Source organism: Narcine bancroftii, chromosome 10 (genome assembly GCF_036971445.1).
Source record: "Narcine bancroftii isolate sNarBan1 chromosome 10, sNarBan1.hap1, whole genome shotgun sequence".
Classification (NCBI taxonomy): Eukaryota; Metazoa; Chordata; class Chondrichthyes; order Torpediniformes; family Narcinidae; genus Narcine; species Narcine bancroftii.
In genome coordinates, this window is record NC_091478.1 from 94,673,887 (window position 1) to 94,699,322 (window position 25,436).

The 25,436-nt window shown below is 42.6% G+C and overlaps 1 long non-coding RNA gene across 1 annotated transcript; it reads right to left on the minus strand.

Annotated features, from left to right (window-relative positions):
* Nucleotides 1-345: 345 nt before the first annotated feature.
* Nucleotides 346-14,538, minus strand: LOC138744014 (uncharacterized). The gene is made up of 4 exons (XR_011345193.1): nucleotides 14,289-14,538; nucleotides 11,373-11,572; nucleotides 2,382-2,587; nucleotides 346-995 (listed from the first exon to the last, which is right to left on the minus strand). It is a non-coding gene; the product is annotated as an uncharacterized lncRNA (long non-coding RNA).
* Between the last annotated feature and the right edge of the window lie 10,898 nt (nucleotides 14,539-25,436).

Sequence of the window (25,436 nt, forward strand, 5' to 3'; positions counted from 1 at the left end):
TTCACCAGAGTAAATGATCTTGATCAGGGTGAGCTCAGAATAGATCAGGCTTGTGTGCTGGACGATATTGAAATTAAGAAAAGGAAACTGTTGGATCTTCAGAAAAAATAATGATTGGTAAGTCCCCGGGGCTGGACACAATATACCCCAGATTGCTGTGGGAAGGGAGGGAAGAGATAGCTGGGGCATTGGCTATGATCTTTGAGTCCTCCTTGGCCACAGTAGAGGAGCCAGAGGATTGGAGAATGGAAAATACATCCTTTTTTAAAAAAGGTAATAGAGAGAATCTTGGGAATTATAGACCGGTGATTCTTGCGTTAGTGGTGTGCCAACTATTGGATAGCCTTCTTAAGGAGAGGATCTCAGATTTTCAGATTTATTGTTAGAGTACATACATGACATCAACATAGAGGAAGTGAAGAAGGATTACACTGCAAAAGTACATACATACAACCCTGAGATTCCTTTTTCCTGCAGGTTTGGCAGAATTGTCACTAGTTGGTAGTGCAAAAAATAAAGCACACAGCGTAAAACATGTAAAAAAAAAACTGTAAGATAATGAATGTAAACATACCATGCAATACAAAAAGAACATCAATAAAGTGCACAAGTTAATCCTTAAATGAGTCTGATTGAGTTTGTGGTTGAGGAATCTGATAGTAGAGGGGTAGCAGCTGTTCCTGAACTTGATAGTGTGAGTCTTGAGGCACCTATACCTTTTTTTTACTGATGGCAGCAGCGAGAACAGAGGGTGTGCTGGGTGGTGTGGGTCTTTGATGGTTGTTGCTACTCTTCGATGGCAGTGTTCCCTGTAGATGTACTCAATAGTGGGGAGGGTTTTGCCTGGGACGTTGTGGGCTGTTTCCTCTACCTTTTTGGATGACTTTTCGCTCATGGGTATTGGTGGTTCCATACCAGACTGTAATGTAACTGGTCAGCAAAATTTCCACCACACCTCTGAAGAAATTTTCCAGTTTCTGTACATGTATTAGTATCTAAATACAAAAAGTGACAACATTATATTTCAAATGGGTTATACATGCTACATATTATACCTCAATAAACCCCACCAACTCCCTCGTCCCCAAATAATAAACCCCAAGAAAGGAAAAAAAGTAAGAAAAAAGAAAAGTTAAGAAAAAAATAGAAAAACAAACCAGGTTAGAAAATATCATCACCTTCTCAATATCATCATTTATTTTTCCCAGGGAGTTAGCAAGATTTCATGAGGTTCCAGGAAATATCCTTATAAATTAATACCTATGGTATGTAAGTATGGGCACCAAGTTTTCAAAAAGGTATTGTATTTATTCCTTAAAATATATTTAATTTTCTCAAGGGCTATACAACTAGATATTTCTGTATGCCTTTTTTCCAATCCTAAATGGGAATCTGATTTTCATGTCACTGCTATCTATTTTCTTAAAACTACTAATACAATTTTCAAAAATTTCTTTTGGAAAAATTCAATTTCAATGTTGGTCTTATCGCTGAAATATTATTCAATAAGAAAAGCATTGGATCTTTAACTCCTGTAACTTGTTCTAGAAATTTTCCTAATTCCATCCAAAATGGTCTCAATTTTGAACATGACCACGTAGAATGCAAAAGGTACCTATCACTTGATTACCCCTAAAACTTTTATCTGATAAATCTGATTTCAATCTGTTTAATTTTTGTGAAGTTACAATTGATGTAAACAAAAATTATATTGGACCAATATATATCTAACATTTATTGTTTGTCATGCTATCAAAACATAATTCCTGCCAATTTTTCTCTGCAGTACTTCTATTTAAATTCATTTCCCAGCTCTGTGTAGATCTTTAGATTCCCTGCTTCAGAGTTCCCTTTTGCAATAATATATACATAGGAGATATAAATTTCTTAATAAATTGATTGCAGATCAAAGTTTCTATTTTCCTTGTTTCAGGCAAATTTGCCAGGGTTTCTGATGTCCTACCAAACCTCCGCAAACTACTGGCATGCTTTCTTCATGATGCCATTGGTCCAGGAAAGATCCTCCGAGATAATGATTTCAAGAACTTAAATTTTCTCACTCACTCCACCTTTCATCCCCCAATGATCACTGGATTGTATACCTCTGGCTTTCCTTTCCTGAAATCAACAATTGTCTCCTTAGTTTTGGTAGCATTGAGTGTGTCATTGGTGCATTCAGTCAAGTATTCAATCTCCCTCCTCTATGCTGACTCATGCCCTTCCTTTATACAACCCATTACCATGGTGTCACCGGCAAATTTGTAGATGGTATTATTATCGTACTAAGCAATAGTCATAGGTGTAAAGTGAGTAGAGCAGGAGACTAAGAACACAGCCCTGTGGTGTTCTGGTACTGATGGAGATTGTGGAGAAGTTCTTACCAATCTTCACTGATAATGGTCTGGAGGTGAGGAAATTCATGATCCAATTATACAATAGGATGTTAACTCCCAAGTCTTGGAATTTGCTGATCAGTTTTGAGGGGATGATGGTGTTAAATTCCAAACTATAGTTGATAAAGAACATCCTGATGTATGCATCTTTGCTGTCCAGGGCTTTGTATAGCATTTGTCCACTCAAGGATAGCCTTGTGAAGGGAAGGTAACAAAAGAAATTGATGAAGGTAGGGCAGTAGATGTGGTCTATATGGATTTTAGTATAGATTTAAAATTGGCTTCCATATAGAAAGCGGGGAGCAGTAGTGGATGGTAAGTATTATGCCTGGTGGTCAGTGACTGGTGGAGTTCGGCAGGGATTTGTTGTGGGATCCTTGCTCTTTGATTTTTATAAATGACCTAGATGAAGAAACAGAAGGATGGGTCAGTAAGTTGTGGAGAGTGCTGATTGTTGTCATAGGTTACAATAGGAAATAGGGATGCAGAGTTGGACAGAAAAGTGGCAGTTCAATCCAAATAAGTATGAGGAGATTGCACTTTGGAAGGTCAAACTGGAAGGCTTAAGGGTTAATGATCGGATACTTAAGTGTGGAGGAATAGAGGGACCAAATCCATACATCACTCAAGGTTGCTGTGGAGGTTGATAGTATAGTTAAGAAGGCCTATGGGATGCTGGGCTTCATTATTAGGATGATTGAGTTCAAGACTTGAGAGGTCATGTTGCCACTCCACACTTAGATCATTGCGTTAAGTTCTGGTCACCTCATTTTAAGAAGGATGTAGAAGCTATGGAGAGGGGGCCGAGGAGATTTACTAAGATGTTGCCTGGATTGGAAAATGTCTTATGAGGCAAGGTTAGCAGAGCTGGTACTTTTCTCTTCTGAGCAAAGAAGGACTAGAGGAGACTTAATCTAGGTCTCCAAGTTTCTGAGAGGCATAGATAAGATGGACAGCCAGCACCTTTTCCCCAGGGCAGCAATAGCAAACACCAGGGGATATCTCTACAAAATGAAGGTAGAAAGGTTTAGGGGTGTCATCAGGGGTAAGTTTTTTAAACAGAGAATTGTGGGTGCCTGGAATGCCTTGCCAGGGATGGTGGTGGTGGCTGAAACATTAGGGGCATTTAACAGACTCTTAAACAGGCACATGGATTAAAGAAAAACAGGATAATGAGATAGGAAGGGTTCTTTTTCAATCTTTTTAATGTTTTTTTGAGAAAATAATATCAAATACATAGATACATATATAAAGTTCAGGTAAAATTAAATTAAAATTACAGATAGTAAACAATGGTAAATAACATACTTATGATCCATGCTATCAATTTTAAATAAGGGGAAAAAAAACCTATAACTAATATAACCCCAATCTGAGCGATTACAATCAGAACTAGGTGTCAACTACTAATTTCAATACTAATAGTTCAAAAAATGAAGAAAAAGAGAAAAAAAATTAAAAATAAAGAGCAAAAATAATTAATCTATAAATTTTGAAAGTGTGATATGTGCACTGCATATATTCCTTTGAGCAGGCCATTTTAGATTGGGTATTATGCTAATCAACAATCTTGTTCTACGAGGCCCTTTGGGTAGGAGCGATCACAATATGATCGAATTCTCACTCGACATGGAGAGTGATGAAATTAAAACCGAGACTAAGGTCCTGAATTTAAAGAAAGGGAATTATGATGGTATGAGACGGGAGTTGAGTAAGATTGATTGGGTGGTGTTTATGGGGGAGTTGACTGTGGATAGACAATGGAGAAATTGCAAAAATCGTTTATACCGGTTTGGCATAAAAATAAACCAAAAGAAGGTGACTCAACCGTGGATAACAAGGGAAATTAGAGACAGCATTAGGTCCAAAGAGAGAGCATATCAATTGGCCAAAAAAAGTACCACAACCGAAGACTGGGAGCAGTTCAAGATGCACCAAAGGAGGACAAAGGGATTAATCAAGAGAGCAAAAATAAATGACGAAAGTAAGCTTGCGGCAAATATAAAAACCGACTGCAAAAGCTTTTATAAATATGTCAAGAGGAAAAGATTGGTGAAATCCAGAGTAGGTCCCTTGCAGTCGGAATCAGGGGAATATATAATGGGGAATAAGGAAATGGCAGACCAATTAAATTCTTACTTTAGTTCTGTTTTCACAAGAGAGGATACAAATAACCTCCCAAGGATGTTGGGAAACATAGAGACTAATGCAAGGGAGGAACTGAAAGAAATCAGTATCTCTAAGGACATGGTCTTGGGGAAATTGATGGAATTGAAGGCAGATAAATCCCAAGGGCCTGATAATCTACATCCTAGGGTACTTAAGGAAGTGGCCATTCAGATAGCAGATGCTTTAAGAATTATTTTCCAGAACTCGATAGACTCAGGATCAGTACCCATGGATTGGAGGGTAGCTAATGTTACCCCACTATTTAAAAAGGGGGATAGAGAAAAAGCGGGGAATTATAGGCCGGTTAGCCTTACATCAGTAGTGGGCAAAATGATGGAATCCATTATTAAGGATGTAATAGCGGAGCATATGACTAGCAGAGAAGGGATTGGACGGAGTCAACATGGATTTACAAAAGGTAAATCGTGCTTGACAAATCTATTGGAATTCTTTGAGATGGAGACAGGTAAAATAGATGGGGGAGAGCCAGTGGATGTGGTGTACCTGGACTTCCAAAAGGCCACATAAACGACTGGCTTCCAAAATCAAGGCTCATGGGATTGGGGGCAAAGTATTGATGTGGATTGAGAACTGGCTGGCAGGTAGAAGACAGAGAGTTGGGATAAATGGCTCGTTTTCTGAGTGGAAGGCGGTGACCAGTGGGGTGCCACAGGGATCTGTACTGGGACCCCAGCTGTTCACAATTTACATTAATGATCTGGATGAGGGGATTGGATGTAATATCTCCAAATTTGCAGATGACACTAAGCTAGGAGGGGTTGTGTGCACGGAAGAGGGGGTCAGGAAGCTCCAGTGTGATTTGGATAAATTGAGGGACTGGGCAGATACATGGCAAATGCACTACAATGTGGATAAATGTGAGGTTATCCACTTTGGTAATACAAACCGGAGGGCAGATTACTATTTGAATGGCAATAGATTAAGAGATGGGGAAGTGCAGAGAGACCTAGGGGTACTTGTACACCAGTCTCTGAAGGCGAGCATGCAGGTACAGCAGGCGGTTAAAAAGGCAAATGGTATGTTGGCTTTCATATCAAGAGGGTTTGAGTCGAGGAACAAGAATACCTTACTGCAGCTGTACAGGGCCTTGGTGAGACCCCACCTGGAGTATTGTGTGCAGTTTTGGTCACCTTATCTAAGGAAGGATGTTCTTGCAATGGAGGGAGTGCAGAGACGATTCACCAGGCTGATACCTGGAATGGCAGGAATGACTTATGAGGAAAGATTGCGCAAATTGGGATTGTACTCGCTGGAGTTTAGAAGATTGAGAGGGGATCTCATAGAGACATATAAAATTCTGGCAGGACTGGACGGAATGGATGCAGATGGGATGTTTCCAAGGATGGGAAAATCCAGAACCCGGGGCCATGGTTTGAGGATAATAGGCAAACCATTTAGGACCGAGATGAGGAATTTCTTGACCCAGAGGGTGGTGAATCTGTGGAATTCATTGCCACAGAGGGCAGTAGAGGCAGGTTCATTAAATATATTTAAGAGGGAATTAGATATATTTCTTCAGTATAAGGGTATTAAAGGTTACGGAGAGAAGGCGGGGACGGGGTACTGAACTTTAAGATCAGCCATGATCTCGTTGAATGGCGGAGCAGGCTCGAAGGGTCGAATGACCTACTCCTGCTCCTATCTTCTATGTTTCTATGATTCCATCAGGTCCCAGTCAAATGGACTTTGACACATTACTATCCTGCGTCAAAAAGTTTTTCCAAAGACCTTTGACCACAAGTTCATTAGGCATTGCTCAGCACGGAAAGTCCTGCAGACAATGAGAGACAAGGATTTGATGGACATGGAGGAGCAGTTCCCTTAGCAGACCATCCAGATCATCTGGTGGAATGCCTCATTGCCAGTGCTCACAAACAGGCATCAGGACTTGGTCTGGTTGGCAGTGAGAGGAGTGAAACATGAGGGTCTGCAGATGCTGTGATTGTAGTAAAAACACAGAAATGCTGGAGGAACCCAGCAGGTCTTCCAGCATTTATTGGAGGCAAAGGAGAACTTTAAAGAAGGGCTCAGGGCTGAAACATCAATTATGATATCTTGAAGAAGGACTAAGACCTAGTGAACTTGTTTCTCACAATGCTCCACTAACCTTAAACTGATGTTCTCTGGCATTGGCCATGCCACCCTGAGAAAAAGATGCTGGCTGTCCACTCTTTCTATGCCTCTCATAATCTTATACACCTCTATGAAGTTGCCTGTCATCCTCCATCACTTCAAAAATAAAAGTCTGTGCTTGTTCAGCCTTTCTTCATAAGACAAGCCACAGGGGACCCAACCATCTATCCCTGCAGCACACTTTGGGTCATATGCCTCTAATCTGAAAAGAGCCCCTCCACCCACCTTTGAATCTTGCAGTGAATTTTGTAGCCAATTGTCTAGCTAACTTTGGATTCCATGCAATTTTACCTAGCAGAGCAACCTAACATGCTGGACTTCATCAAAAGCTTCATTGAAGTAATTTATTTGTTACCATCTCAAAAAAATAAATTTATGAGAATAATTTTTCCTGCACAAAGCAATGTTGACATCCTCATCAGTACCTGCCTTTTCATTAAAGCATTAATCCTCTCTCTCAGAATCTTTTCTAACAAATTGCCTACCAAACATCAGGGGTAACTTTTTTTACACAGAAAGTAATGGGTGCCTGGAATACATTATCCGATATGGTGATGGAGACGATGCAATAGAGACATTTAAAAGGCTCTTAGGCATGCACATGGAGACAAGAAAAATAGAGGGTTATGAGTCTGAGCTAGGGAAGGTTTAGATTATTTAGGTTTATGTAGGTCTGCACAACATCATGGGCCAAAGGGCCTGTACTGTGTTGTAATGTTCTATTGATATAAGCCTGTCCCTACTATCTGATTTGAACAGGTAACAACCTTAGCTATCTTCCAATCATCTGGAACCTCACCTGATTTGAAACCCACTACTATAACCCTAGCTCTTGCATTATTGGGATTTGTCTGCAATGCACAGGACAGGAATAGGCTAGAGAGGGTTGTAAACTTGCCCAACACCATTATGGGTTTCCCTCCATTAAGTAAAAACACCAAAATGCTGGAGGAACTCAGATGGTCTTTTCAGCATCTATAGAAGACAAATATATATTGCCGACGTTTTGGGCCTGAGCCCTTCTTCAAGGAAAAAAAGAGGTGGGATTTTTTTCCTTGAAGGAGGGCGCATGCCTGAAATATCAGCAATTTATCTTTGTCTCCTGGAGATGCTGAAGAGGACCAGCTGAGTTCCTCCAGCATTTTGGTATTTTTACTACAATCACAATGTCTGCAGCCTTTCGTGTTTTGCTTCCCTCCATTAAGGGCAACTTTAAGAGGCAGTGCCTCAAGAAAGGAGCATCTATAATTAAGGACCTTCACCACTTAGGTCATGTCCTTTTCTCACTGCTACCATCAGGAAGGGGGTACTGGAGCCTGAAGACACACACTCAATGTAACAAAAACAGCTTCTTCCCCTCTGCCAGCAGATTTCTGAACAGACAGTGAACCTATGGAAACCACCTCACTTTTCATCATTTTGGCACTAATTTATTTTATTTAGTCTTGTATTTACTTAATTGTAATTTTACTTTTTAATTTTAATTTTTGTACCTGCTGCCACAAAACAACAAATTTCATGACACATGTTTATGACAATAACCCTGATTCTGGTTTGTCTCAAATCTGGACCTCAATACCTCTTAGAGGTATTTTACACCTATCAGAGTGATTGCTGGATTTTTTTTTGTTCCTGTAAGTTACCCTCATTACTGCAGTAATGGATTCCTTAGCCAATATGCTATCTCTTTTGCATCCTGACCTCCCCATGAGTGAAGATTCTTCACTCTGGAATGTTATTCCTACCCATCCTCAATCAAGTGTTACCGTTGGATTTGTGTTCCTGGTGTCCTGGATTTTCTTGCCAGCAGTGGGCAGATTGTGACACTGGAGCCTAGAATACACCAGTACTCCTATGGATAACATTTTTCTCTGCAGTCAGATGCTACAATAAAATCAGGAAATTGGAGGAATGGATTTCAGGAGAGAGAACAATTCTTCTTTGACCTGCTGAGCATTCACAGATGTATTGTTTTTCATTTTCAGCATCTCTGGAGGGCTTGGATTTAAGTTGTGGAAGGATTTAAGGAAAAGTGTTTTCTCCCTAGAGGGTGGGTGGAATTTGGAACATACTGCCAAAGGAGTTGGTGGAGGCAGACTCTCACAATATTTAGGTATTCACTTGAGCACCTGAAAAGCCAAAAGCATAGAAGGCTATTGACCTAGTGCTGGGAAATTAGATGAGTACAAATGGGAGTCACTTGTGAATCTGCGGGAGTCATCTGATGGATCAGGTGCTCCCGTTGTATCCCTCTACATCGGAGAGACTGGTCGCAGATTGAGAGATTGCTTCACTGTACACCTTCACTCTGTCTGCATCCATGATAGGGATCCCCCAGTGGCCAAATATTTCATTTCTGTAAAATGAAGAGCAACATCTAATATTCCATCTAGGCACTCTCCAACTGGATGGCATTGACATCAACTTCTCTGGTTTCTGCTAGACCACTTCACGTTCTCCCTTTTCCCTTTCCCTCTGTCTCCTTGCCTCCAGCTCTCCACCTCTTTGCTCTCCATTCACAGAGCTATACCCCCTCCCTGTTTTCTGTTGTGTCCTCCTTCCCTTATCCACCTATTACCTCTTGTCTGTGGGGCTGTGCTCCATCCCTGACCCTTCCCTCCACCATTTTATTCAGGTGCCTGCTTGCATTTTGCTTATACCTTGATGCAGGGCTCAATCAAGCCTGAAACATTATGTATCTTTATCTTTGCTATATAAAGCACGCTGTTTGACCTGCAGCACTTTAAAAATTTTTTAATGAGATTTGTACATATAGCTGGCATGGAATGACAGGCCGAATGGTATACTTCCTTGCTGTACGATTGGTCTCATCTATAGCATATTATTTTTCAGCATTATACAACAGCGACCCCTCCAGGTTGACTACAGTACTGCTGCCACTGGTACTGCTGCCTGACTCTGGTGGAAACCATCCTTCCAGGTCACAGTCATACAGCACAGAATAGGCCCCTCTGGCCAACTCATCAATGCTGATGCAAGTTGGAATTTTGGGCTAGCCCTATTTACCTGCATTTTACCCATATGCTTCTAAACCTTTCCTATCTATAAAGCAGTCAAAATGTCTTTTCAACCTTGCAATTGTATATTTTTCTAAAGCTTTCTCTGGGAACCCTTTTCAAAAGTTACCCCTCTAGTCCCTCTTAAATCTCTCTTCTCTCAGTTTAAACCAGTGACTTCTAGAATTATTATGGAAAAAGACAGAGCATTCACTTTATCCATGACCTTCATAATTTTATAAGTTCACCCCTCTGACTCCTTCACTCCAGGGAATAGACCAACCTATTGAACCACTCCCTATAACTCAATCCCTCCAGTCCCGGCAACATCCTCATGAATTTCCTCTTCACCACTTTCAACTTGTTTATATTCTTTATATAGTAGGGCAGTCAGAACTGTACTCAGCACTCCAACTCTGCTCTCTATAATGCCAGCTCTCTTGCTGCTCTTTCTAAGGTGATGCAGATTCACTTGCTCCTCCTCCAATCTAGTCTATTGCACTTGATGCTTGCAATGTAGCCTTCTCTATATCAGCAGGACCAAGTGCAAGCGAGGTGATTACTTTGCTGAGCACCTGTCTGCAGTGGCCATCTGGAATTTCCTATTACATATTATTTTATCTCCCTTTCCCATTCACACCCAGACGGGTATGACCTCTGCCTCCTTTACTGCCTGGACGGGAGCAATTACAAACTAGAGGAATAGCACCTCATATTCAACCTGCATAATCAACAACCTACGGCACAAACATCGATTTTTCCAGTTTCAGGTAAAGCCCACTTCCCTGTTCCTTTCTCTCTCCTCCTGACCCACTCGGTTCCTCTGACATAGACCCTTCTTTCCTGACCCCACCGCATAAATCCAGGAAGAATGTACAAATTCCTTACAGCTATCGGTGGAATTGGACCCAGCTCACTGGCACTGAAATAGTGATGCGCTAACCGTTACACGAACAATCAGTGAATTGTCAACAAGTGCACCAGTATTTTGAACATCACTGATACCCATTCTCTCCCTGTTTAAATAATTCTCCACTTCTTTGCATTGTCCCGCGTGATATTGTATCTGCCGTGGTCTTTCCCACTCACTCAGCTTGTTGTACCTCCTTGCAGCCTCTACATCTTCCTCTCCTGTCATAGTCCTACCTGGTTTAGTATCATCATCAGCAAAGCTGAGCAAATAACTGCAGTTGAAGTAGATTTACAGCACTTAAACAGGCCCTTCAGCCCCCCCCCTCCCGCCCCAACCCCCAAACTGATGCATGCTGACAAAGTTGCCTCTCCAAGCTAGCCACACTTCCCTGTTTGTTCCATATCTTTCAAACCTTTCCTATCCTTGTATGTCTTTGAGTTTTTAAATATAACCTTGCCCACCTTGACCACTTCCTTTGGCAGCTCATTCCACAAACCCACCACACTGTGTGAGAAAAGGTTAGCCCCTCAGGTCCCCTTTAAATCTTTCCCCTCTCATCTTGTTGATACCCTCTAGTCTAAGACTCCCTCCTGTTGAAAAGAGAGCTCCAGGGGTTAGATCAAATACCTGTAATACAGTATAAATTACTGAAATGAAGGACAGGAAGTCAGGAACGACATTTGCTAATCACTCCCACAGCACCAAGTGGTGGCTCTGTTACCCTACCTGCTATTTTCTTGGTGTGGAGGTTTATGCAGGGTTCAGTGACAGCTCACAGCCCTCAGTCTGACTCCGCATCAAATGAATGCTCTGGTGAGCTGTAATTTTCCATTGAGCTTGAAGCTTCAGGTGTGGGCTCTGCCCACAGGGAAACATTCGGAGCTGGACTCTGCATCAGGCACAGTCATGTAGCAAGGCTTCCGGAGCTGCTGAGCAAACATGGATAGTGCAGAAAGTAAATACTGCCATTAACCTGCCCATGGATCTCTTGGCCTTACATTAACTCTGTCACTGCCAGTTGAAGGCTCTCATTGCTCTAGCCCTCCCTTACCATCGCCTTCATTCAGGGGTTTGCCGAATATAACAGTGTCCAGATCTAAAGGTATTCCAGGGGTTCTATCAAAAGTTCCTTCCACCAGTAGTGTTCTAGATTCAGCCATAGTTTTCACCAGAGATGTTCCATTTCACCCAATGTGTTTTCCAGGGATGTTCCACAAGTTCATCCAGTGTGTCTGCTAGGGGTGTTCCAGGAGTTTATCCAGTGCTTGTGCCATCAGTGTTTCAGTTTGTGAGAGATGAGTAAAACTAATATGAAAATATGAGAGATGAAGAAAGCTAGTATGGATATATGTGTAATGAATAAAGCCAGTATGAATAGGATAAGGAGAATGTAGGAAGTAAAGTTAGTCTGAATAAGATAAGGGTCTTCTAGCCTTAGAGAGAGTCAAGCAAGTTCCGCATATGTAATTAGTAAGGACAGAATTAGCAAGTTCTGCATATAAGAGTTAGTAAGCCCTGAGGGTTGGGAAGGTGTGAATAAGGACAAAGGCAGGTGAATAAGGACAATGACATGATGGGACACAGACAGGATACCCCCTGGTCCTCCAAGTTCACAGAAAAAGCACATAGGCAGACAGGATTGCCTAATGCCAAACTTATCCAGGAGGCAGAAGAATGTTAGGTGGGGGGAGGGTGCCTCTACACTGAAATGAACTGTATAAAAGTTGGGTGAGCCCCAGTATGTGTGTGTATTCCCAGGGTAAGGGGAAGCATCCAACTTTGCATTGTTGTATAATAAATGTTCTTTGTTCTCAATTTTTGTCTGAGCAAATTCTGTGAAGGTACTTCTGTTTCTCACAAGTTCATCCACTGTTTTTGTCAGGACCTTTGCCAGCAGTGTTCCAGTTCATTCAGTGCTTCTGCTAAAATGAAAGTAACAATAGATAGGGAAAGTCCAATCTGGGACCAAGGAAGGAATTTATGTCTAGAGCCAGAGGAAGTGGGCAAGATCCTAAATGAGTACTTTTCATCAGTATTAATCAAGGAGAAGGACATGGATAATGTCTAGAAGGATAGTAGTGTGATATGGAACATGTATGCTGATGTTCCAAGGCATGTTAACATTATAAAGGAAATAGTGTTGAGAGGCTTGAAAAACATTGACGAAAATGTCCCCATAACCTGATGGAATCTATCCTGGATTCTAAGCAGGAGATTGATGGGATCTTTATGGAGAACTTTCATGATCGCCTTTCATGCAGACAAGGACACAGAGGACTGAGAGCCAATATCATAATTGATGAGCAAAGATGGGCAGATCTTTGTAGAGATTGTATGACTAATACTATTAATGTAAGGTAGAGATTAGTTTAATATAATTTTCTACATCAGTTATATCTTACACCACAAAAATTGAATAGATTGAAATCAGATTTATCAGACCAATATTTTAGAGGTGGTGAAGATATAGGAACTTTTTTACGTTCAAGTCTTGTTTCAAGTTAAAAATCCTTTTGGCTAGATTTAGGAAACTTTTTTGAACAAGTGGCAGGTGTTATATTTCCACAAAACCCAAATTTACCTTTATTTGGAAATATTGAAGGAACAAGACCTAAACTAAAATTGTCAATATACCAATTAAAATTTGTTAAAATTGCATTATCAGTGGTAAGGAAATGTATTGCAGTTACTTGGAAATCAGATAATGCATTTGGTTATGGCAAGATGAAATGCAGAAATTCAAAGTTGATTTCCTTTGGAAAAAAATTATATATAATTTAAGAAATAAATATGCTGTTTTTACAAATTTGGAGCCATATACTCAAATATTAGGTTTAAATTTATAATGTTTACTTCCTGTGCCTCTAGAGCCACAAGAATCTCCTCTGAAATGTATTAAAAGATTTTGTTTAAATATGTATGTTAGATGATATTCCTCTGCGCAATCCTGAAAGTATCATTTTATCTTTCATTTTATATAACTATATTTTATTTTCATATTAACTATTCTGAGGGTGGGGGGGTCAGGGAAGGGAGGGTTTGGGGGGGATTGTATACCATCATTTTAGGTTGTTTTTCTATTTGTAATTTGTATTAATATGTTAAATTTGACTACTACATGTATGGAGAAAAATTTAAATAAAATATTCCAAAAAAAAACCATTGAAGTAACTCAATTGAGAGTTCAGAAAGTATTTGTGCAAGGAGATCCGTGGGTGTAAATGGTGCTGCTTGCTTTTAACTTAATTTCTCTTGGAGCATGTGGTAAGCTAAAAAAATACAGGAGCTAGTGGAGTTGTTCAAGTGAACCGGTACGGACTTGAAGGGCCGACATGGCCTGTTTCCGTGCTGTTAACGGTTATATGGTTATATGGTCTTGGCCAGGGAAGACAAAGATAATAGTAGAAGGGAGTTACTCTGACCAGAGGCCTGTGACCTATTGTGTTCTGCAGGGATCAATGCTGGCAATACTGGTGTTTGTGATATAGTCATCAAGTTTATTGACATCTGAGTGCATATGTACAACCCAACAAAACAGTGTTCTTAAGACCTTGATGCAAAACACTCAAACACAACACACATACAAACAATAAAAATGCAAGACAAGAATTCATATATGCAAATAAATAAATAGTTTTATACTTAGGAGAGTCTCAGATGGTTAATGTGAGCAGTTCCTTTGGTCGTTCAACATTCTCGAAGCTGTTCCTCAGGCTGGTGGCACTGGCTCTGATACTCCTGTATCTCTTTTCTGACAGGAGCAGCTGAAAGGGTTGGAAGGGGTCCTCAATGATTTTTGCATGCCCTCTTCAGTCAATTATCCTGATAGATCACATCAATATATGAAAATGACCTGGATGAAAATGTGGACGGGTTGATTGCAGATGACACTAAAATTGGAAGAGCAAAGTTGTCAAAGGATACATAGGATATAGAACAGATCAAAATGTGGTGGAGGAATGGCAGAAGGAGTTTAATCCAGACAAGTATGAGGTGTGGCACTTGTGTTACAACCAAGTAGTCAGTCGATGACAACACGACTCTCAATATCGTTGTTGAGCAGTGAGATCTTTGGGTGCAAGTCCACAGCCTCCTAAATGTGGCAGAAGAGGTTCATCAGGATATTGCCCAGAATGGCTGTAAGAAGAGATTGGGTAAACTTGAGGCTGAGGTGCAACCTGACAAAGATAGGGAAGGTGGTCAGAGTTTCTGTTCCCAGGATGGAAATGTCAAATAGAAAAGGCAGAGTTTTAAAGTGAGAGGGGAAAGTTTAAAGGAGATTTATGAAGCAAGTTTTTACACGGAGTGCTAGGACGTGCTGGCAAAGTAGGTGGTGGAAGTAGATGATACTGATGTTTAAGAGCCATTTAGACATAGACCATGTGTACAGACCATGTGCAGGCAGATTTTTTTTTAAATTGGACATCATGTTTGACACAGTCATGTACGCAAAAGGATTATTTGTGCACCGTGCTCTTCTATGTTTTCTAGAAGCTATCCCAGCATATCCAATGTCACCTCGTAACTGCACTTTCTCTAGTGCAATCACATTCATGGGTGTGAAATCATGACCTTCGGTGAGTGAAAACAAAAGGTAGATTATTATCATTCTAAATGAGAGAGATTGGCTGCAAGTGAGTGAAGGTAAGAGGGACCTTGGTGTTCCAGTGAACGAATTACAAAAAAACTTAACAGACAGGTCCAGCAACTAGTCACAAAGGCAAATAGAATGTTGGCAGCAATACTCAAAAGTGCTGGAGAATGTCAACAGATAATACAGCATCTATAGGAAGCAAAGGGATACAACTGTTTCAGGTCTGAGCCATACCTTGATGAATGGCTGGTTATATATACCTGCTGAGTTCCTCCTGCATTTGTGGTTTTACTACAATCACAGCATCTGCAGACTTTCGTGTTTCACTCTTTAAGAATAAGGAAGTTTTGTTTCATTTTTCCAGGGTGTTGATGAGATCACTCCTAGAATACCCTGTACTGTACACAGTTTTCCTTTGCTAATCAAAAAAAAGTGTATAGTTGCCTTCAATGCAGTTCAAGAAGATTCCCCAGGCTAACTCCTGGGGTGACAGGGTTGTGCTATTGAGAGGTGACCAGCTGTATTCCTTAAAGTTTAAAATAAGGGTGACCTTATACAAACATAGAAAATCCTAAGGGTGTTTTACAGGGAAATTCATGAAACATTCTGAACAAGAAGACATTGTTATGCAATAAGGGGCCGGTCATTTAAAACTGAGGTGTTCAGAAATGTCTTCACTTGGAGTGAGGTGAACCTCTGGAATTCTTTGGCTGAGGAAGGTGGAACCCGGATCATTGGATATATCTAAAGAGGAGACGCATAAATAATGGAAGATCGAGGAATTAAATGGCCTAATTCTGTTTCTACATCTTTTAGTGGGGAACCAGGACAGAAGAGGAATTGCCAGTAACAAAGGAGCCTTGATCATGTGGAATGGTGGGGAAGGGCCAAGTGGCCTCCACCTGTTTCAATTTAATTGTGTCCTTGTGTACTCATCAGAACTTTATTCCAGCTGTGGCCTAATTAATATTTTATAAAGCTGCACCATAACCTCCCAGCTCCAGTATTCTGTGCACTGACTAATAAAGGCAAATATCCCATGCGCCTTCTTCATGGCATATTTATCTGTGGTGCTTTCATCAGGGGTTCCTCGGATGTTGAAGTCTTACAACTCCACCCAAAGACTTGTGATTCACAGAAATGGGAAACCTGAAACAGTCTCCATTGATAGATTGATGCCGGCATCTCATTGCGCCGCTTCAGCACCTCATTCAATATGGATGAATGAGCAAAATGGCCATTTTTGTCATCCTTACCATAATCCCCCACGCAGCTGGAACCGCTCTGTGTTTCCCTGGTGATGGCAGAACCGTTCCAGCTGCAAGGGGGATTATGGATAAGGAAGACGAAGACAGCCATTTTTCCCATTCATCCTGCATTGAACAGAGCTGCAGCAAGCGATAGCAACACTGACGGGAACTGGATGGCAGAGATGCGTGTGGAGCTCTCCGCCGTGGCCAGTTCCCCGCCACCTCCACTGGCGGCATTGACAGACAAGGTTTCCCATCAGAACAGCTGGCTTCTATGAGGATTGCTGCACAGAGTGAGCTGCCGAGAGATGGAAGCCAGCTGCCTTCGGAAGCTTTTCTAGGGCGTGATGAAGGCGGTTGGTCTCCGTGTAGGTCAGTGGACGAGGAATGGGGTGGGGGGGGTGGTTCAAGGTGGTGGGTTGTTGATTGGATTGTTTGATGGGGAAAGGAATAAATGGGCCCACTGAAGGGAATTGGTTCCAGGCAAGCAGCATGGTTGTGAAGGGCAGCCTCCTTACCCTGTGTCCTGCTCCCCAAACAAGCTTCTGACAGTAACTCACCGGCTGCAGAGTGACAGGGGCCACCGTTCTTCTCCCCGCTGTCAGTCTCCAGTGCGAGACAGGGAGGAGGCGATGAGCACCTAGGCACAACTCCCCCCAGCTCTGCACTGGCAACCCTCGCCCTCTCTTCTTAATGATGACATGCCATCAGTGCCTAGTCCTTATTTACTTTCTATTCACTCAGGCACCCCTGCAAACGCCAAATGTGCGTGTATAGATGTGTATGTGTTACAGAGGTAGAACGCTTCCACCAGCGTTGTCTCCGCTCCATCCTCAACATCCATTGGAGCGCTTACACCCCTAACGTCGAAGTACTCGAGATGGCAGAGGTCGACAGCATCGAGTCCACGCTGCTGAAGATCCAGCTGCGCTGGATGGGTCACGTCTCCAGAATGGAGGACCATCGCCTTCCCAAGATCGTGTTATATGGCGAGCTCTCCACTGGCCACCGTGACAGAGGTGCACCAAAGAAAAGGTAGAAGGACTGCCTAAAGAAATCTCTTGGTGCCTGCCACATTGACCACCGCCAGTGGGCTGATCTCGCCTCCAACCGTGCATCTTGGCGCCTCACCGTTCGGCGGGCAGCAACCTCCTTTGAAGAAGACCGCAGAGCCCACCTCACTGACAAAAGGCAAAGGAGGAAAAACCCAACACCCAACCCCAACCAACCAATTTTCCCCTGCAACCGCTGCAATCGTGTCTGCCTGTCCCGCATCGGACTTGTCAGCCACAAACGTGCCTGCAGCTGACGTGGACTTTTTTACCCCCTCCATAAATCTTCGTCCGCGAAGCCAAGCCAAAGAAGACAGAGGAGATGGGGGAAATCACATCAAATAGACACTTAACATAAAGACTTACTGCAGCAGCAGCGTGAAAGAACAGACTACTCACTGCATATATCCCAGAGACACACAGGTCGGAGCAATCATCCCACAGAGGGGAAGCAGTGACTCAATTGCCAGCGAGTGGTCCTGCCTGGCAGTGAGGCGAGGCCTGTGACTGACACACACAAACTTTACTGACTGACTCAAGTAAGAGGAGGGGGCTCTGAAGTCAATCACTGTGCTGAAAAGTCATATTTCCTGCGCATGTGCACACAGAAAAACATCAGCAACTACTAAAAAGCCATGGCAGCAGATTTCAGCCATGCTTTATCGGGTTTTGAATTTCAATTAAGAAATGAGTGAGTGCTCAGCGTTTGTGTCTCATTGGTGAGTGGAGAAAATTCATCCTTTTTTCACCATTGAGCTAACAAGTGGTTTTTGAGAAGAGTTTGAAGTTCACAGTTCGTGCTGTGCCGGGCAGGTTGATATGTTGCAATGCCCGCTGAATTGCCGCACATGATCTGCACCAGACACACTGATTTCACTTTATTCAAACGGTTGGTGTGTGGCAGTTTTTTTAACAGGCGGGGGCGCCAATGTCAGTGGCAGCCCTAGGGCACCACTTTACCTAGAAACGCCACTGCACATGTCGGTGGCACTCTTTCTCCTAATGCTAAACCAACAACATGTTCAAACTGCCAACTTGCCCTGGGTCTTATGGGTGTTAACCTTCAGGACCAGCATTCCACATAGAATTATGTTAAAGGCCTTCTAAAAGTGCACACTCCTCATCAACATGTTAACTTATCTCTTCAAAAGCCTGTCAGACAGAATCCAACAAATCAATGCTGACTAATCAATTCCTGCCTTCCCAGTGTAGATTTATCCTGTTCCTTGGTATTTTTCCAACGATTTTCCTATGTTTGGACTTACCTGTTGTGGTCCCGGAGTTGTATGTTCTATCCCTGCTGCTTTCTCCTTTGCTTCCATGAGATGGCACTACATCACTATAATCTTTGATCCACTTTCCCACCAGATTCCCAACTTCCTTCATACTCACCACGGATCTGTTCACTCATTGGGCAGCTCAGTAGCACAGTTACAAAGATTCACATCTCTGGGAAAAGTTTCAGACTTAAATCTTGACAAAAATGTGATTCCCCCTAATCTCACCTCAATTCAAGCTATGGCTCTTAGTTCCTGACACTTAGATCCTGGTGATCATATCCTAGGATCCTGATGACCAGATCATGAGATCCTAGATGGTCAAGTTCTGAGAATTTAGTGATCAGAGTCTGAGATCCTGGTGATCTGACTTGAGATTCTAGTGACGAGGCCCCGAGATCATGGTGATCAGCTCCTGATTTTATGGAGATCAATTCTGAGATCCTGGTGATCAGGTCCAGAGATCATGATGATTAGGTTAAGATCCTGGTGATCAGGCTCTGAGATCCAAGTGGTTGGGTCTTGAGATCCTGGTGGTCAGATTCCAAGATCCTGGTGGTCAGATCCTGGAATCCTGGTGGTTGGATTCTAAGATCCTGGTGGTCGGGCTTGAGATCCTGGTGATCAGATCCTGATGGTTAGCTCCTGAAAATTTGGTGATCAGGGGTTGAAATCCTGATGATTGGACCTGGTGGTCAGATCCTGGTATCCTGATGTTTGGTTACTGAATTCAGCCTGTTTAATCTCCCTCTACGCCTCTGCAATTTATGGTAAGACTCCAAATTTCAAATGCATTTGGCACTCATTCAATAGCTGTCATGTGCAGGATGAGGTGAATGACAAGGGCTGTGGTTATCCAGTGATGACAGCTTACCTCCGTGCAATTTGCAAACTTTGTTGTCTTTGAAAACAGTGCATTTGCCAAACGTCTTCCCAAGAAACCAGCCTTGACAGCCTTGTCCAATCACTGGCTTTGAAACTGCTGTGTGGCCTGGGGCTATGAGTGACAGCTGGTGATTATGAACTGAGTTTAATGTAATCTGTCAACACCAGCTTCACCTTTCTTTGAATAAATGCTTGGGCTGTTCTCATAGCCCATCAATGTCTGTTGATTGATCCTGAACCACATGACTTTTAAAGTAAAAAGACAAGAATTTGGCATGGTGTCTGATGATATTTATTTGGTGTGCTCCAGAATTCTTTATAGTGATAGAGCTTTAGAATCTGGAACAGGTCCGGCTGCTGTCTCTACTTCAGTATTCTGAGGACACAAATCTAAAGTACAGACAAGAGGAGGCCATACAACTCCTTCAGCCTGCTATACCATTCACTGACCACAGCTGATCTTCCTCTCCTACAAAAGTTTATGGCTCTCCCCTGTCCCTTGATTCCTCCAATATCCCCAAATCCCTTGACTTTGAATGAACAGGCTGAGCTCCTCCACCCATTCAGTAACCAAACACCAGGATACCAGGATCTGACACCCAGGTCCAATCATCAGGATTTCAACCCCTGATCACCAAATTTTCAGGAGCTAACCATCAGGATCTGATCACCAGGATCTCAAGCCCGACCACCAGGATCTTAGAATCTAACCACCAGGAACTCAGGATCTGACCATCAGAGTTTCAGAATCTGACTGCTAAGACCTCAGGATCTGACCACCAGGATCTCGGAATCTGACCACCAGGATCTCAGAATTTGACCAACAGGATCTCAAGACCCAACCACTTGGATCAGAGCTCCTCCACCCATTCTATGACACTTAGCCACCCTTTCAGTTAAGAGATTTCTCCATCTCGGCCCCAAATGCCTACTGTTACTTGCAGACTGAGCTCCCTGTTCTTGGACGCTCCGATCTGAGGGGGGAAATCTTCTCTCTGCAGCCAGCCTATCCATCCATGTAAGAATGCTGTGTTTTTTGAGGCCAATTTTCATTCTATTGGACTCCAGAGAAGGGAGGCAGAGGAACTAGTCTGATGGATCCTTGCTGTATTGCCACGAGAGCAAGTATATTTTCGAAGACAAAGAGATCATAATTGTACAGGATGATTCAAGTGTGGTCTCAGCATTTCAAGAAGAATAGAATATAAGAGCAGGGATGTGATGTTGAGGCTTTATAAGGCACTGGATTATTGTGAGCAGATTTGGCCTCCTCATTTAAAAAAGGATGTAAGACTTCTTTTTTCCTTGCCCTCCTTACTGCCTGCTTTCAGTGAGTGCACAGGAGGATACAAGAACCCTCCAACACCATCATTTCCCAATCTTGGCATTTGGTTTTGCACTACAGGTTTCCATCCTGTATCACATCTGCCATGTTGTCACACACTCACTCAGCTTCTTCACATCCTCTTTACCTCCTCATCACTGTTCAAACTCCCCCAGTTTCATTCCATCTGCATACTTCAAAATGTGACATTTGGTTCTCTCAATGTAATCGTTGATTTACATTGTGAATAACTGGGACCCCTGGTCACCTCAGAAAGACTCATTCAACATCCATTAAGCAACACTCCATAAGAACATAAGACAGAGGAGCAGAAATAGGCTAATCAGCCCATCAAGTTTGCCCTGCCATTTAATCATGAGCTGATTCATTTTCCCACTCAGCTCCACTGCCTGGGCTTCTCCCCATAACCTTTGATGCCCTGGCTAATCAAGAACCTACCAATCTCTTCCTTAAATACACCCAATGATGGCCTCTACAACCGCTGGTGGCAACAAATTCCACTGATTTTCCACCCTGGTTGAGGAAATTCCTCCATTCTAAGTGGTCGCCCTTCAATCCTGAAGTTGTGCCCTCTTGTCCTAGGCTCTCCCACCATGGGAAACAACCTTTCTACATCTTTGTCCATGCCTTTCAGCATTTGAAATGTTTCAATGGGATCTCCCCTAATGCAACTCATTTCCAACAAGTTCAGGCCAAGTGCTGTCAAATGTTCCTCATATGATAACCCTTTCATTCTTGGAATCATCCTTGTGAACTTCATCTGAACCCTCTATAATGACAGCACATCCTTTCTTAAATGAGGAGCCTAAAACTGCTCACAATATTTCAAGTGAGGACTCAACAGTGCCTGATAAAGCCTTAACATCACATCCCTGCTCTTATATTCTATTCCTCTTGAAATCAATGCCAGCTTTGCATTTATCCTCTTCATCACTGACTTTACCTGCAAATTTATCTTCAGGGCTGGAGGCTTTCCTCAAATTCACTCTCCAGAAGGCAGCAAGCACGTAATCCTCAGATTGGTCCTGCAATTGTGCAGATGTTAAATGTGTTCCCCACTGGTGCCTTCAAATGTGGCCTTAATTCTTCCCTGCCTTCTGAGCCTTTTGCTCACCACATTGCTGATTCCACTGCAGCTTTATTTCTCAGCTTCCTATCCCCTTGTTCAGATGTGACTGGAATAATAATCCAGAGAACTGAGATCAAATCCCACCAGGCAACTGCAGAATTTAATTTCACTGAATGATTTAGAACTTTTAATAAATAGCCATCAGTAAAAAAACCGCTCAAAATTACCACTGATACATACTGTACATACCACTGGTTTATGAATGGTTCTTGATGAAAGATCCAATGTCCTGACCTAGTCTGACCAATATATGAATCGAGAGCCACTCTACGAGCTTGACTTGAATGCCCTCAGGATGGGCTGGAAACATTCACTTCTCAGGCACGAGAAAAGGGCAATCATCACTGTCTGATGTCATCACTCTGGGAATGGAAGAACAGAAGAGAGCTGGCCATTTGTGCCTGCTCCATCATTCAAGACTATGGCGAATGGGATTCATGGTCTAGTGCAATGTCCAATCAAGGAAGTTTACAGCTAGCTACCTCCTAGTTGGGCAGTTTTGGCCTTGGTTAATTCACGGCCTCTTACACTTGGTCTATGGTGTTCCCAACCTTTTAGTCCAATCAGATCACTGCAGATGCTAACCAGTAGATGTCCCAATTCCTTACCTGGTGCGGAGTGTGTGAGGATTCTGCTTGCAATGCAGACCAGAGGATTTTATAAATCCAATTATTTACTTGGCTGGTAATTGCTGGTATTAATAACCCTCAGTTGAAGCACTGTCAGAGCAGGGGACTGCAGAGATAGTAAAGTAGTTTTATCCGTTCATTGTGTGGTGGTGTACAGTCCAGATGCTGGGTCGACCTGAAACATCCACCACTCACTCCTTTGTCTCCGCAGATGCCACCTGACCCACTGAGTTCCTCTTGCAGTTTGATTTTTGCTCTAGATTCCAGCATCTGGTGTTCCTTGTTGGGAAGTTTAGTGATAATCGACTTGAGAAACATCTCACAGGCCGAATGTGATTTGAGTTGTGTATTTATTACTCATACCACAATGACACCAAATTAAAATAATCAAGTGGCAAAATTTAATAAAAGAAAAAAAAACAAAGTTATTAACATAAAAATTAAGTAATTAAACTGAATGTAATTGCTTTGAGGCATAAACATGGATAAAGGACCTCGTGGCCACATTTGTATTCTCAGGTCTGCCATTTCCTTTATCATTCCCTTGTCCACATCCTGGTGGCTGCCCTCTAGCTTCCTCACAGGGTATAATCACAATGGTTAACATCATCAGCGAACTTGGATAGATGACGCTTGATCCCCTTGGCTTGTGGTCAGTGTCACAGACTGAGCATCTGGGGCTCAGTACCGAGCTCTGCAGCTCCCATTAGTTGTTCTCTCAGAATCAGAATTTATTGTAATGCAGTTCGGTGTTTTGTGGTAGCATCATACTACAAACATTCATATTATAACCATCTTACAACATTACTATAAATTTTAAAAACGCAGTGCACGAAAAATAAGGTAGTGTCTTTGGTTCATTGATTATTCAGGAATCTTATGGCAGCAGGGAAGAAGCTGTTCTTGTGCGTTGAGTGCTCGTCTTTAGGCTCCTTTACCTTTTTCCCAATGGTAGCAGAATGAAGAGGGTGTGGCTTGGGTGGTGGGGAGTCTTTGAGGATAGAGGCTGCTTTTTTAAGACACCGCCTCATGTAGATGACCTCGATGGAGTGAAGTCTGTTGCCTGTGATGTCACAGGTCAAGTTGACAACTCTCTGGAGTTTATTCTCATCTTGAGAATTGATGCCTCCATACCAGGCAGTGATGCAACCAGCCAGAATGCTCTCCATGGTACACCTGCAGAAGCTTTTGAGAGTTTTCAGTGACATACAGAATCTCCTCAGAGGCTTCTTTGTGATTGCATCAACATAGATATTCCAGGACAGATCCTCGGAGATGATGACACATCAGGAAGTAGAAGTTCTTGACCCTCTCCACTTCTGAGCCCTTGATAAGGACTGGGTCGTGTTCCCCTGACTTCCTCCTGAAATCCACAATCATCTCCTTGGTTTTGCTGACATTGAAATGATCAGTACCCTGCCAGGTACGACACTTGCAAAAGTTCACCCTCTTGAATGATGTTCTGACGTCACCCTCAGAGACAGATATCACAGCCTTTTCAGAGATTCTAGTAGGTACTGTTTGGTTCTTCTTCTCAAAGTGGGCATAGAAGGTATTCAGTTCATTGGGTAATGTTTGCCCTTGCTTTGTAGGCTGTAATGGCCTGCATTCTCTACTATAGCTGGCAATGTATCTGTCTCTGGCTTTCTCAGGAATTGCCACTTTGTTTCAGAGATGGCTTTCCAAAGATCCTGATCCCTAGCCTTAAACACCCTTTTTCTCGCCCTCAGCAGGTTGTGAATTCTCTGATTCATCCAGGGCTTCTGGTTGGGGAACACCCGGTTTGTGTGCATGGGCACACACTCATCCACGCAGGTCTTGATGAAGTCAGTGACACCGGTTGCATATTCATTCAAGTCTATGGACGTTCTCGAAACAGTCCTGCAGACGCTCCTCCGGTTCCCTCGACTATACTTTCGCTGTCTTCACCCTGGTGCTGTGGTTCTCAGTCTTTTCTTATACGCCAGGAATAGATGTACAGCCAGGAGATCAGACTTCCCAAAGGTGCACTGTGGTATGGCTTTGAATCCGGACTTCATTCCTGTCCTGAGAATAACCCCTTCCCAATCCATTTCCTGATATTAACTATTCCTCATTAACACGTCCATTATTCCGACTCCACACACATTCTTTTTGTTTAATTATCTTTTGTGTGACAGCATATTAGCTAAATCAAAATACGTCACAAAACTTTATCCATTCAGTAAATTATAATCATAAAAAGCAGGTTTGTCGTACATTATTCCCCTTTTGTAAATCCATGTTGTTACTGCCTAATCCTGTTCATTTCTAAATGCCAATAACCTCGTCATTCCCAACTCCCAGCTCCATAATGATGCTCTCTCAGTACTTCTTTGTCCACAGTACAATGCTCCCTCAGGACTGGACCTTCCACAGTACAGCACTCACCCACAGTACAGCACTCACTCAGTACTGGCCCTAGCATAGTGTGATCCTCCCTTAGTACTTCACATTGTGGGTTGTGGTTTTGGCCTGTAGAAGTGGGTCACGGTCTCGACCTGTGAAGGTGGCTCATTGTCTCGGCCTGTGGAGGTGGGCTGTGGTCTCGATCTGTGGAGGTGGGGCATAGTTTTAGTCTATGGAGTTGGGCCATGGTCTTGGGGATTAG